This window comes from Macaca nemestrina, chromosome 18, assembly GCF_043159975.1.
Source record: "Macaca nemestrina isolate mMacNem1 chromosome 18, mMacNem.hap1, whole genome shotgun sequence".
NCBI lineage: Eukaryota > Metazoa > Chordata > Mammalia > Primates > Cercopithecidae > Macaca > Macaca nemestrina.
In genome coordinates this window covers 70,873,431-70,887,919 of record NC_092142.1, presented here as the reverse complement: position 1 = coordinate 70,887,919, position 14,489 = coordinate 70,873,431, and the positions used below count along the sequence as shown (strand labels likewise).

The 14,489-nt window shown below is 33.8% G+C and overlaps 1 long non-coding RNA gene across 1 annotated transcript in view; it reads left to right on the top strand.

Moving 5' to 3' along the window:
* LOC105491334 (uncharacterized) overlaps nucleotides 1-14,489 on the top strand; it is a 371,652-nt gene that overhangs the window by 42,732 nt on the left and 314,431 nt on the right. The window contains exons 2-3 of the long non-coding RNA XR_011616557.1: nucleotides 1,037-1,092; nucleotides 5,679-5,811. This is a non-coding gene — a long non-coding RNA (uncharacterized lncRNA). The remainder of the gene's footprint in view (nucleotides 1-1,036; nucleotides 1,093-5,678; nucleotides 5,812-14,489) is intronic.

Below are 14,489 nucleotides of genomic sequence, written 5' to 3'. Positions count from 1 at the left end.
TATAGAATAAGATATATTTTATATAACCACAGGGTGAGAAAAACAGAAATGTTTCACATTTCTATTTTCAACTCTATTACTTTTGGGTGGATAACAGTGGAAATCACTTAATAGATATGAAATATGGAAACGACTACCTCTCATCGTGCTCTTGGAATGATTAATTGTGCTTTTACATTAGAACAAAAGCTGTGGGAACATATGGTATTATTACTTTAATACAGGTAATTCATTGTAGTATGAAACAGCTATATATAGACCAAATAATAATCACTTACATTACATAGAATAAAACTGCCACTGAAAAAAAGAGAAATGCCTCTTTCTGCCTTTAATTAGTTTTTAACAAATGATACATAATAAATGGCAACATTCTAACTTATCACAATTTAGGCATACTCCTTTTATGGGAGGTGCGGGGGTATGGAAGTATATGAACTCTGGTATCTGTTTGCATTGCCTGGGAAACCTTCTCTGTTAAAGGGTATTCATTGTTTCAACATCTGAAAAGACGCAAGTTCTCATAAAGTCCTTTCAGGTATGCATGACTAATGGGAAGTAGTCCTTCTATAGCACAAAGTTCCAACTACAGATAGTCTATCTGTTCTTGGTTCACATCTCTATGAACATCCATTTCATTTACTGTTGGTTTTAAATCACACACTCTTCTAGTGAGATTAATACCTAGAGTATAATACAGCCCTTTTTACTTCACAAACGTGAGAAATACACTTAGATTAATAGTTTTGATTTTTTTTTTTCACAGCTGCTTTTTGGTTCCCTGACATTAAATTCTGTAAACCAGGCCTCCAAATATATTTTTTCATGGTATATTTCAATAGATTAGAAGACCTTCTGGTGTTTAAGTTTGTTTTTAAGGATCCAGATGGGATTTATTTTTCATATATGGTTTCTGCTTACATGCAACATTATATTTTAAAGTTTTTTAGTCTTCCTCAACTAGAAAGGATAAAGGGATAAATGATCACCACAAGCAGTTAATAAGTATCTAACCGTGGTATTCTACTTACTATAGGGGGAATATTTGTGCTTTTCTTACTCTCATCTAGACCTACCTGAGAAGTAAAGCAGGTGAGAAGGCAGATTTTATCATTTGATGTAACTGTCAAAATGGTGTCACATGTTCACTGAATGTACTCCTCCCTCCATGCTTACATTAGCCCTTTCCATTGCTGTAACATCACACTGCCTGCATGCATGCACTTTTGCATGTAAAGAGAGGAACTTTTATCCCTAGCATTGTCTTGGAATAAAAGAGCCTGGAAGGAAAACCATTGTTTCCTTTTAAAGGGGATAGAAAAAACATACTTGGGCTACAAATAACTATTTCCATATGCTGACAGCTAACTTACCCTAAGAAAATTTTAGGTAGATTTTCTATAGAGAAATCTTTTTTACCCTCATTGGATTACCCCATGAGTGTCTTTGTCCTCAAACAGTATGGTTTTCCTATCTGAAAAATGTTGAGTAAATTTCTACTACGACTAGTAGATTCAGGAGATTAAATTTACTTAATTATCAGTACAAATATACCTCTTTCTTATGTGGTCTTTATCAAAATAAACACATAACAAAAACTGAATTGATCTTCATAAAATTGACACATTCATACAAAGCTAAATCACCTTCTGTCACATACTGAAGGCAAATGATCACATACTTACAAAAATATAGGTGTATCTTGATGTAGTGTGTATACTTACAGTATTATGCCTGACACTTCTTCACACTGCTCTTCATGTGCTCACAAGCATATACACGTGCAACTCCATTTCTATAAAGTCAAATTCATCTAACATTACATAGTCTCGTTGATATTTCTTTATCTTTTCCTCCTTTAAATGTGACTAGCTATTTACACCATAACAATTCTGGTACAGCGCTGATTTAGCATTTTTATTGGAATGTGAAAGCTCTTAAAAGAAGAAAAAAAATCTAATCAGGCAGAAGAGATAGAAAACTTGCTGAATTTTCTTTCCCCCTTCCAAGACCCCCCTGAATCCTATCAAAAGCACATCTTCCATTCATTGCTTCCCGGTGTCATTATGACAAGCGGCTACAAATCAATAGCAGAGGGAAAGGCAGGACCAACCCGCACTCACCAAGTGATAAAGATTCACTCTCAGCCCCGATTTGCTAATAGCCCATAATAACAGCCATTGGTGCCCTGCATTAAATCATACATTTCACTCTGCGTTTATTATGGGATTTTTAAAACTCCTCACCAAATTGGATTTTCTCGATGGTCTCTAATTTCCACATTTATCATTTAAAATTAAACTCCTCTGTGGAAAGGGGGGATAGAAAAGGAGAAGGTAGAGAGAGGCCAGACAGTACTGTATTTTTCCTTTTGACTCCCCCCTTTATGAAAACCCATAAATAATACCAGGTATCACAGCTATAAGCAGCAGAATTTTTTAAATATTAAAAATTCCAGAAATCAGGATAGAATAGTCTGTATGTGCTGATATGTGAATGAAGATGACAATTCAAGAGGACAAAATATATATACATAAAGCAAGTTTTAAACAAAATAAATTTGGTTTAAAAATTATCAGTAATGTTGCCATGAGGGTGAATGATAAGAGCAATGGAAAATATGTTAATGTTACAATATGCAAATACTCCAAGGAGCTATAGAGTTCAGCAAGTAAGGTATTCTAGCTTTAAAAAACAATATTTTTCTTATTCCAAAGTTGAGTGACAAACAGATGAAAAGTAAAAATTCTTTTATTGTTTTGTCATTACATAATAGCTTGCTTTACCCTCCATACTTTCTTAAACATTAATTGTAAAATTTCATAGAGTCCTGTAGCCACAGGACTCTCTTCTTGGCTGCTATGGCAAATCCCAAATAAGTTCTTAGAGCTCCCATAGATGCCACCAAAACAATGGAATCAACCCATGGAAACATAAATCACTTCAAGTTTAAGTATATATCTTTTTAGATAATTTTTTTTGTCCTCTGGGTATAAAAATGAAAATTACATTTCAGTTCTATAGCATCATATGAAAAGGCTATATTTTCTCGAGGCTGCACAGTCGAGACTCAACTATGGCTGACTTATAACTACAGCACTAGCAGGATCCAAAGACATCAGAAGAAAACTAATCAGTACATATGTAGAGATGCTTGAAAAGGCTAGAGGTTTAGTGAAATGTCAAATGATCCTCTGATTTCTTCCTTTTGGGAACTTCCTCAGCAATATAGTCTTATCTATATTATTTGCCTTAAGAAACAGAAAAATGATCTTTTAAATCAGAGAGTTTAAAGGAGTTGAAAAGTTCAGCCATTTAATAACAATATTTCATTTCATCTTCACACTTTTGTTTTGGAATTTTGTTATTGACCTAATAATTTTTAAACGTTTTAATGGTCCTTTAAAAAAATCTGTCATTAGTTGCTGTGCCTTTTCTTTTTTTTTTTTTTAGGTAGAAAAGTACTGTTGTACATATACCTGTTCTTTCCTCTCCTACTCCATATAACTAATAGCTTCCCATTTTAATGAAGTCTTTATTCAAGTAACATACATATTGAAAAGTGCACAAATAAAAATATGCTATGAATTCTCACTAGCTGCACACACTTGTGTATCCAGCATCGAGATCAAGAAGCAGAATGTTTTATTAGTTACCCAGAAGCTCCCCTTTGCTTGTTTTCAGTCACTACCAGCTCCCTCAAGGGTAGTATCTGTCTTGCTTCTAACATCTCAGATAATTCTGCCTACTTTTGAACTTTGTGTAAATAGAATGCTCTACTATGTACTCTTTTGTGTCTAGCTTCTTTTACTTAAAAATTATATGACATTAATTCACAGTGATGTATGTAGTTATAGTTTGTCCATTCTCATTGCTGTAGAGCAGAGATTGACAAACTAAGGTCAGATCTGGCCCACTGCCTGTTTTGTATGGCCTGTGAGCCAAAGATTTTTACATTAAAAAAAAAAAAATCAAAAGAAAGATAGTTCATTACATGTGAAAATTCTATGAAATTCAAATTTCAGTGTCCACATATAAAATGTTGTTTGTTTGTTTTACAAAACAGTCATTCTATTTTGTTTAAGTATTGTCTATGGCTACTTTCATGCTATCACAATATAGTTGAGTAGCTGCAACAGAAACCCACATGGCACACAAGGTCTAGCATATTTACTATTTGGTCCTCTACAGGAAACATCCGCTGACCTCTGCTGTAAAGTGTTCCATTGCGCGACTATACCACATTTATTTATTCATTCTAGTGCTAAAAAACATTTGGATTGTTTCTGATGTTGGGCTATTATAAATACATGTTGTAAACATTCTAAAACATGTATTTGGTGGACATGTACACACCTAAGAATGGAACCCTGCTGGGACAGGGTATGCATATGTTCTGCTTTGCAGTCACTGCCACTTTTCTATAGTGGTTTTAAAAATCTACTTATACTTCCACTAGCAGTGAATGAGGATTCCAATAGCTCTGTTTACTTGCCAACTCTTGGGATATTAATTGTTCTGGTTGTTTTAATCTGCACTTCCTTTATGTCTAGTAAGAGTGAGCATCTTCTCAAATGTTTATTACTGCTTAGGTATCCTCTTTGGTGAAGCATCTATTTAAATCTTTTGTCTATTTCTCCCTTTGGTTACCTGACTTTTTCTTATAGATTTGTAGGAGTCATTTGTATATTGTGGATACAAGTCTTTTGTCAGATCATCTTTTATAAATATCTTCTAGGTTGTGGTATGCCTTTTTACTCTTTTTAAGGGCATCTTTTGATGAACAGTTCTTAGTTTTTAAGGGCGTCTTTTGATAAACAGAAGTTTAATGAATCCATTTTTTCTTGACAGAGTACTATTTTTTCTGTTTAAGAAATATGGCCTATCCCAAAGACATAAATATTGCAAATTCATTTAGATTTTTAATGTATACAATAGGTTATTTGTGAATAGTGACAATTTTCTTTCTTCTTCCAATGCTTATGCTTTCGCTTTCTTTTTCTTGACTTATTAAACTGGTTAGGACCTCCAATACAATGCTGAGTGGAAGTAGTGATAGTGGGCATTTTATATTGAATTCTGCTGTAGGTTTTTGTAGATCCTCTTAATCAGATTAAGGAAGTTAATCTTTCTATTCCTAGGTCTTACTATGAATGAATATTAAAGATTTTAAAAATCTATCAAAATGATCATGTGATCTCTCTCTCTCCTTTTTCTGTTAATATGGTGAATTACATTTATTCGGAAATGTTAAACCACCTGTGTATTTCTGGAATAAATCACAGTTCGTCATAATTTACAATAATTTCTATATATGGCTGGATTCAATTGGCTCACATTTTGTTTAGGATTCTTATATTTATGTTCATGAGAAAGACAGTTTGTAATTTTCTTTTCTGTATTATCCTTGCTTGGTTTTGATATTACCTTCCTTATATTTATAAAAAGTCTCTGAGGAAATCATAAGAGCTACTTTAGGCAAATTGCAAAATTTTGGTGGAAATTGAAGTTGGCTATACTTTCATAATAATGTATGGGGAGCTCTGATACTTCTGGGCTTTTCTTGCTCTGCTTTAAGTTCCCTACATTTCATGACTCGCTATTCCTCAGTACTCGCTTCTTCTACACAACCTTTTGAAAATTCTAAATTTTCTAAATTTCATTTCACTTCTTGGCAGGGTGAATTCAATGGTCCACAGTAATGGCTTCTGTCAATAATTACACCTTATGCTGCTACTGTCTGCAGGAATTGGCATTATGAGAAGTTACAAAGAAGAAGAAATTTGCTTCCCTAAAAGAGTTTATAATCTGGTAAGCTAAATCAGTCCCTTTTAAAAATTATAAATTAATTATGGAATCATCTTTAGTTAAATTTCTTCTTTCAAGTTTATGAACAAAGTGACTTCTAGTATAATGAGGAAAACAAGTTAATGAAGGAAAAACTGGAAAGAAAAGCAGAAAGAAGGTAAAAAATAATTCATAGTTCCATCAAAAAACACAACCATTATTAGCATTTAAATTTTGTAATAAATTAGATAATCTTCAATGTGTTGCATTCTCCTATTTTTTAAAGGCAGATACCTCCATAGTTAATATTTCCTATTAATTTCAGCTGCAAATAACTTTCCATTTTTGTCTAGGATTTTCCAAAACTTTTTTAAAAGATAAATTTAGAAAACAGCTTCAATAGTGTGTATCTTAACAAAACAAGTATAAAGATTAGGAAAATGTGTTTGAATGTATGAAATGAAGCTCCATTCTGTTTCTCAACCAGTCAGATATGACACTTACACCATATCTGGCTCCCAACTCAGAAAGTTGCTATTACATGTCTGATAGGTCCCATATCTTGGTATATCTTTATGTTTAAGGTATCTTCATCTCTGATACACAATATACTAAGACTCATACAAAAAATTTTTTCAAATTTGCTGTATGGCATCAAAGTAAAGGATTGCTAATTTAGAGTTGATTGAGCACAGTGGCTAAGGGCACATGCTCTGATGCTAGACTGAGTTTCAAACCAGGCAATACTACTCGCAAAGTATATAACTTTGATCTAATTACATACACTGTTTGTGGCCTCAGTTACTCATTTGTAAAATAGGGAAAATAATGCTAAAGATCTCATATAGTTGTGAGCATTACGTAAGTTGATACAAGCTAAGTGCTTCTGGGTACATAATGGGTGCTCAGTAAATATCGGCTTTATATAGGCAATCTAAAGAGCTAATTTTAAATATATTCAAGAAGCAGCTTTACTTTCTGTTTTCATATCAAAAATCCTCTTTAATTTGCCCTATCAACATCTCCCTTCTCTTCAACCCTGAAGACTGTGGTTTTAAAAACGATTTAGCTCATATTCACTCTTCTGTTCCTTGTCTACTGTGTTATGTTCTGTACCTTATTCCTGAAACAAAACAAGTCTTCTGCTTTTTAAATTTATTTCTAAAAGCTTACTTCTATTAGGAAGTCTGTATCTAAGCTAACTTAATTAGATTCAAGTAGATAAAAGCTGGAATTGAAGAAATGAAGAAAGGGGATATATTAAAACTGAGGTATTGTCAGGATTTTCCCAGTTTTCTCTTTTTGGCTAATTTAGAATTCACAGAGTAACAGCTTATATCTGTTCCATTAAAGGTTCAGTTAAAGAGCTGGCACTCCAAAAGTGTTTATCAGTCTGTGTTATGCAATTAAATATGGAATATATTCAGACAAACTTTAAAAATCAGTCCAGGGGAAAGGAAGAATTTTAATAAAAATTTGAAATACAAATCCTAAACAGTTATTTTTGAAGACGTGATACTTTATGTCATCACAAGAGACTGGAGAGATTAGAATGAACTGGTTTAAAGTCTTAAAATCTAAGCCTGAAGGCTTTCTTTAATCTGCATGCAAGACTGTTTAACACTGTTGCAATTGTAATTAAGTACTAGACTGTTTTTGTTTATTTCTTTACAAAACTGCTTTGTTAGTTTGTAAAATATTCAGACAGTCAAGGTTATGGGTTCTCTCAGGATGTCTATGTAAAAGGAGTTACAATGGGATAGGGAAGCTTTAATTATGGCTGGGTCCTTGCTCTCTGAGTGCCAGCTTTAGACAATCACTCTTTCTATGGACTCTATGTAGTGGCTTTTTTTTTTCTTTTAACTGTTTAAGAATCTGAAGCATCCTGTGGTTTATTGACTATTGTAACCACATACTCTGCCACTAATGTTCATCACTCCTGTTTCTCCTGACTACTGCCTCTTGAGGAGAATGAAAGGTGGAAAATGTGACACAATAGTCTCAAATTGTATGACTCAGTTTAAATACCGAACAGGAAAAAAAGTGTCTTAAACCACCACTAGAAACATTCTCCTTCCAAATGGAACTGATCTTTAAAACCCAGTTCAATCCAGCAAACACGTTAATCATTACTAATGTAGACACTTTCAGAAAGTATTGTGGTATACCAGAGGATCAGTTTTCTATAGGATGACGAAAACACTTCTAGTTCTTTATGATGCTTGCTGATCTTATTCAAATTTAATTTTATCCAGCTTCAGTCAATTCTCACCCAGACTAAACATTACCACTTAGATTTTAATCTTTTCTTATCTTTAAGTTTGCCTTTTAATGAACTATTTTCAGAAATGTTCTTCCTTCAATGTAATATTCTCTTCACACATCTTTTACAAGCAATTTTTTTCCCTTAAATCAAAAATCTACCATGAGTTCTACCCCCTCTCCCTAAAACTACTTATAGAAGTCATTTATTTATTTATTTATTTATTTATTTATTTATTTATTTATTATTATTTGAGACAGAGTCTTGCTCTGTCGCCCAGGCTGGAGTGTAGTGGCGCTATCTCGGCTCACTGCAAGCTCCGTCTCCCGGGTTCACGTCATTCTCCTGCCTCAGCCTGTAGCTGGGACTACAGGGGCCTGCCACCTCTCCTGGCTAATTTTTTTGTATTTTTAGTAGAGATGGGGTTTCACCGTGTTAGCTAGGATGGTCTTGATCTCCTGACCTCATGATCTGCCCGCCTCAGCCTCCCAAAGTGCTGGGAATTACAGGCGTGAGCCACCGCTGTTCTTTCCATTACTTCATTGGTTTTATATACTTGGTGGATTTTAACATTTTAAAGATATACATACTCACACCCACATCCATGCATTCTTCATAATACCACCTGAAGTAGAAGGGACAGTATGGCATTTTCGTTAATTAAAAGTGGAAGCGATGAAGTCTGACTGCCTGGGTTTGAATTCAGCCTCTGTTATTTAGTGGCTACGAGGCCTTAGCCTATTTACTTAACCTCTTTGTGTTTTACTTTCCTCATTAGTAAAATGAGAGATAATTATAATCCTAGTTCATAGTGTTGTGGTAAGAAATGAATACTTGAAAAACATAGTGCAGTTAATATTAGCATAAAAAATTAACCATTACTATTATTATTTCATTAATTTCCCCAGATTATAAAGGTGGAATGGCAAGTAGGTATCTTCTCTTCTCTATAGCCAAAGGGATCTTTTTAAAACAGAAGTCAGGTCAGGTCCATCCTCTGATCAAAATGCTTCAATGGCTTTCTGTCTCGTTCAAAATAAAAGCCAATACTAGGCCCTACTTGATCCAAACTCCCTCATCCCCACTCTTCTGCTCATTTCCTGCTATTTCTCTTCTCTCTCACTCTATTCCAGCCTCCATTCATCTGCCTGTTGTTCCTGGAATGTGTCAAATATACTCTCACTTTCAGGTCCTTATAATTGCTGCTCCCTCTAGCTGAAACATTCTCTCCCCAGAGTCGAAAACTTTTCCTGACCACTCATTATAAAAGAGCAATCACCATAACCCCTGGCACCCTATACCCCCTTTACCTGATTTATTCACCTCTATGATACTTATTACCACCCAACATAAATAACATAAATTTGCCTTTTGGTGATAACGAAATATATAGCGCTTAACTAAATATAATGATTGCTAATTGAAAATTTGTCCTATTACTTTATTGTGCTGGCTCAGAAAACAGTGACACACATTAGCAAAGTCTTCAATTTTTAAGATGAATCAGGCATAATCTTCATAGTCAGATGAATCTATGTAATACATTACATTAAATGGGTTAGATCCTTTCTCACATAAATTAACAAATAATTTGTAGGTGTGTTTAAGCTTATATATTATCATATTAGTAGCTCCTTCAATAGATAACAAACACTTGACATACATACTTGTTCTGGTAGTGAACTTCAACAAAGAGAGCTTTCTATGTGAAGAAGGCTAGAGATAAAAGGGAGAAGAAAATCGGCTTCTACAGGAGGATCCTGAAAATGTTACCTCCTACTTTTTGAAAAAACCCTCTTTGAGGATTTTTATAGGCATAGAGACTTGGTTTAAGTCTCTCGTGTGTGTGCCCTTTGACTTAGAAAAGGGATCAATTGAAATAAAGATATGTGTCCTGCTTCTTATCAACAGATGAAAGAACAAAACATTAGACTAGTATCACATCTAGGGAAGATAGAAGAGAGAAATATTAGAACATAGGTAAAGAGAAATAAACAACAAAAGAGAAGAAATAGTTGTCCTGTGAGGCTCAGCCTGTGGGCTCCTAGATACCCAGTACCTGAAATACAGAGGTATAAATCGAACACTTATTAGCTAGCCCCATAGGAACAAACTGATTAAGTTTACTCACATTGACTATTCTTTCATTGTGATCTTTGAGAATTTTTACTACCCCTCTTTCTTTTGGGATTTTTATGGTTAAAATAAGTTGTACATATGGTTTCTGGGTCTGTTAACAAAATATTTTTGTTTTTATTCTTAGTTTTTTAAATTATCACATATTTCAAGCAAACAAAGAAGTAAAAAGAATAATGCCACTAACACCTATATAGCCATCTAGTTTTGTCAAATTTAACATTTCTGTATTTGCTTAATTTTTTAAAAAAGAACATTACAGTTGCAGCTTAAGCATTATGGAAAATACTTAGTTTAAGCATTATTGAAATTCCCCAACTTCCTCCACCTCAGGATGTAAACTGCACCCTGAATTTAATGTTGATTATTCCCAAGAATGCTTCACACATTTTAGAAGTTTATATTAATGTTAGCATACTGCAAACACTCTGCAATAATATTTTCATGCTCAATATTATGTTTTAGAGTTTTCTTCCTAATGATACATGTAGTTCTAGTTCATTTATCTTAATTGCTATATGTATTCCACTGAATAAAAATTCCCAAATATATTCATCCCTTCTCTTATGGATGGACAATTAGGCTTTCTGGATTTTTCATGATTATTAACAATGCAGAAGTGAACATTAATCTTAACTGTTAGTGTGGATATATAAGAGAGTTTCATAAAGACATATAAAAATGTTCAACTTTTCTAGATATTGTCAAACTGTTCTTCCCAGTAACTGCACCTGTATATGCTACTACCTGTAGTTTTTGAGTTTTCCCCCCACATTTGTGCTTATAAATATTTTCAATTATAATTTATTTTTTGTTAATCTGATGAGTACGAAACAGTATCTATAATAAGCATTTATCATTCTTTTAGGCTGCACAGTACTTGAATCTCATTGGGATGATTAGAACTAATTTGGGGGGAACCATCATCTTTATAATTTATAAACATAGTTTCTCTGACCATATATTCAGATTTTTCAATTTTCAGTAAGGTTTATCACGTGTTCTTTAAAAGTTTTGTACCTTCTATAGATATATTCCTCTATACTTAATGTCTTTTATTGTTGTAAATGGCATTTTAAAAATTATATATATTTTTTGGTTTTGGTGGTAGTACACAGCATACAATAAACTTACATTACTAACTACATACATCAGAAAAAGAGAAAAAGTTTCAAATCAATAATCTAAGCTATACCTTAAGAATCTAGAAAGAGAAGAGCAAAATGAACCCAAAACAAGCAGAAGGAAGGAAATAATAAAAGAGCAGAACTAAATAAAATTCAAAACAGGAAAACAACAGAAAAAAATGAGTGAAATGATGAACTGCTTTTTCTGAAGATATCTATAAAGTTGACAATTCTCCAGCAATTATCAACATCAATAATAAAACAACATCATTGCCTACCCTGAAAAAAATTTTAAAAATGAAGAGCTACAGATAACTCTACACATATGAATTTTACAACTTAGATGAAATGGACCAATTACTCAAAAAATAGATAATCATAATTCACCAATATGAAACAGATAATTTGAATAGCCTACAAGTATTAAAGAAATTGGTAGCTGGGCATGGGGGAACACACCTATAATCCCAGTTACCTGGGAGGCAGAGGTGGAAGGATCACCTGAGCCCAAGAGGCTGAGGCTGCAGTGGGGCAGGTTTGGGCCACTGTACTCCAGCCTGGGCAAAAGAGTGAGACCCTGTCTTAGGGGAAAAAAAAAAAAAAATTATAATTTTGAAATTACCAAAGAAAAATCTCCGGGTCCAGATTATTTCACTGAAGAATTCTACCAAATGTTCAGGGAATACTTAACACCAATTCTACATAATCTATTCCAGAAAGCAGAAGAGGAGGGAGCATTTCCCAGTTCATTTTATGAAGCTAGGATTGCACTGATGCTAAAATCAGACAAAAACAGGAATTTTTTTTTTTTTAAAAGAAAGAAGGATAAAAAGAAAACTACAGACCAATATCCCTTTTTACAAGGGTGCAAAAAAAAAAAAATCAACTCAGCAATATGGAAAAAGAATTATACATCATGACCAAGTTGGGTATATAACACTTGTTCAATTAAAAAAAAATTTTTTTTGAGACAAAGTCTCGCTCTTTTGCTTAGGCTGCAGAGCAGTGGCATGATATCGGATCACTGCAACTTCCACCTCCCGAATTCAAGAAATTCTTCTGCCTCCGCCCTGCAAGTAGATGGGATTACAGGCATGTGCCACCACGCCCAGCTAATTTTTTGTATTTTTAGTAGAGATGGGGTTTCACCATGTTGGCCTGGCTGGTGTCGAACTCCTGACCTCAGGTGATCCACCTGCCTCGGCCTCCCAAAGTGCTAGGATTACAGTCACGAGCCACTATGCCTGGCCCACTTGTTCAATATTTTAAAAATCAATTTATATATACCTCCATATTAACAGGCTAAATCACATGATCATATCAATTGATGCAAATAAAGGACAAATCCAATAGCCATTTATGATAAAGTGCTCAGAATAACAGAAATAGAGGAGAATTAGAATTTCCTCAACTTGATAAAGAACATCTATAAAACAAACCTACAGCTAATATTATACTTAATGATCACAGACTGTGTTTTTCCTCTAAGATTGGGGAACAAGGCAAGGATATCTGCTTTCACTGCCCTTATTTAACAGTGCTGGAAGTTCTAGCCAATGGGATAAGTCATGAGAAAGAAATAAAAGGCATATACATCGGAAAGGAAGAAGTAAAACTGTCCTTATTTGCAGATGACATGATTATCTAGGTAGAAAATCTGAAAGAATCTACAAAAAACTCATAACACTAGTAAAAGTCAGTTCAGCAGGATACAAGATAAACATACAAGAATCAACTGTACTTCTATATACTAGTAATGAACACGACACCAAATTTTTAAAAAACACAATACCATTAACAATCCTTCAAAAAGTGAAATACTTCACCAGGTGTGGTGGCTCATGCCTGTAATTCCAGCACTTCAGGAGGCTGAGGCAGGAAAATCACTTGAAGCCAGGAGTTCAAGACCAGGGTAACAAAGCGAGACCCAGTCTCTACAAATAAATAAAATAAAATAAAATAAAATAAAATAAAATAAAATAAAGTAAAATAAAATAAAATAAAAATACATTAAATAAATTAGCTGGGTATGGTGGCATGCACCTGTAGTCCCAGCTACTCAGTAGGCTGAGGTAGAAGATTGCTTAAGCCCAGAAGTTCAATGCTGCAGCGAGCTATGATCAAGCCACTGCATTCCGGCCCAGGCAATAGGGCAAGACCCTGTCTCTAAAATATTTTTTGGTAATAAAAATTTTAAAAAGTGAAATACTTAGATGTAAATCTAAGAAAACATATAAGGACTTGTAGGTTGAAAACTACAAATAAATAGAAAAACATTGTGTCCATGGACGGGAAGACTCAGCCTAGCAGTGGTGTCATTTCTCCCCAAATGACCACCGGCCATAAATTCTTTTTTAGCAGAATACAGGTCAGGATACACAGCGTATTGACAAGGCAATGCCAGAAATTCTTCTTAAGTAGGAGTAATCATCACAACAGGCCACACAGCGACCAAGCAGCTAATCTCAGGTGTGAGGGAATAAGATCACATTATGTGGGTGCACAAGTCACTGACATGTCCTGTAATAATTCCACAAGTATAACTCCTAGTCACTACACGAATATTTCCTACCAGGTATTACTAGCTTATTTAAAACCCTCCCAGGCCAAAGCAATTTACCCAAGAAGTGTCATTTTTAACATAAGCAACAGTGCCTGGTAAACACAGCTCACATTCCAAAAGTCAGCTGCCAATATTATTTGCAACTCCAGGGGAAAGGAGAAAACAGGTTTCCAGGGGAACAGAGCTAGGTAAATTGTATTCCCTTATGTTTTTAAATAATTAGTTTTCTTTAACAATTTTGCTTTGTCTATTCGTCTTTTCAAAGAACAATTTTTAAATTCTATCTTGTTTTTTAATTCTTCCATTTCTGCTCTCTATATATATTTTTGACTTTCTTTAGGTTTACTCTTTGAGCTGAGCATTTAGCTATACATTTTAGTCTAAGTACCTCCCTAACTTCATCCTACAATTTTAAAAATAGTACATTTTTAATACTATTCCATTCTAAATATTCCCAAAGTTCTATTATAATTTATATTTTTGATTCATGAGTTTAGAGGTGTGTTTCTAAATTTTTCCATGCTAAGGAGTGCTTTTGAGCATCTTTTTATTTTTCATTTCTAATTTGTTGTATTATATTTGGAGATATCAAACTGATTTTTAAGCTTTTATT